Consider the following 1,338-nt stretch of genomic DNA (forward strand, 5'->3'; position numbering starts at 1 on the left):
TATTGGCAATGGCGCAGAACATGTTTCATTTATTCCAAAATGACAACACTAACTACAGACCAGACTCATGATATATTCATATTTTGCCTTTAGATGAAGTCATGATGAAAAAAAACCAAAAAGCTAAGACCTGAACTGAAAAACAGGACATATAGACATATTACAATTCCACCTCTGGGCCTTTATATCACCGTTCCAAATACATGTGAATAACAGACTGACAGACATGCTGTATGTATGATTCACTGATTCGGAAAAGAACAGGTTTGTGTGAAGTAAAGGAGGAAATTTGGTTCCTTAATTCCAGTAAAGTATGGTAGCTCTTAACATTAAGGCACATACATATAGGCTACATCTTCGGTTCACAAAGTGGAGTACTGGTATCCCCAGGGGTACGCAAATTGTCATAGGGAGTACGTGAATAAACATTAAAAACAGGGTGACAACATTGGAAACTGGAATATAAATAGACCAGCCGTCAGGAGCCTCAATGCATTGCCACAAATTACACATTGGCCTCTGTAAGACTACCCTTTAGTGGTGACAGAAAAACAATCTCATCAAAAAAAAAAAAAAAGTGATGAATATGTTATAGTACTGGTATATGTTCAAAAAACACATTTTTGGTAAATTTATTTTTCCAAAAAGGAGATTATTTCTCACTAAACATACCAGTAGGCTGGCTGAATAATTTATTGTGTGCTCACACATTAATATTCTTTTTTAAATTATTATTATTACATTATTACTCAACAGGATAGGTAAAATTCATTGGCAAATTTCACTGTGTTACATTACAATGTTTTTTTTTTTTTTTTAAGTGTGCAGATGTTTGGGAACCACTGGGCTACATGGATAAGCAGGTTTGTTTCTTAATTCTGGGACTAATAAAGTCTGATTTTGAGTCTTTTTGTCAATGACTGGCCACACAGACCATTGGATGAATAATCCCTCGCTATCATGGTAATAACTTATTATAACACACTTCTGATCATTGTGGGTTTACCAGTGGTGTAAGAACTGATGCTCTAATGCCAGATACATATTAAGCATTGGGTAATACTTTTTTGTCATTCGTGCATGCGTGTGTTTGCACTTGAGTGCCAATACTTTTGTTGTATTCATATTTTTTTTAAATGTATTTAGATTTTCCGACAAAATAAAACCTTCGTTGCTGTGTTTTTAAATCGCTTCCGACCATTGCGGTCCTCGCGCGCCCCCTTTCGTTTAGAGTTCCTTCTTTTCTAACCAATCAGAATGTGGTTTATTTGTATAGTCCCAAACTATGTGATACTGTCCCCGTTGCTGATTGGTCAGCCCCTTCTTGGTTGTGCTGTA

Source organism: Gouania willdenowi, chromosome 15 (genome assembly GCF_900634775.1).
Source record: "Gouania willdenowi chromosome 15, fGouWil2.1, whole genome shotgun sequence".
Taxonomy (NCBI): domain Eukaryota; kingdom Metazoa; phylum Chordata; class Actinopteri; order Blenniiformes; family Gobiesocidae; genus Gouania; species Gouania willdenowi.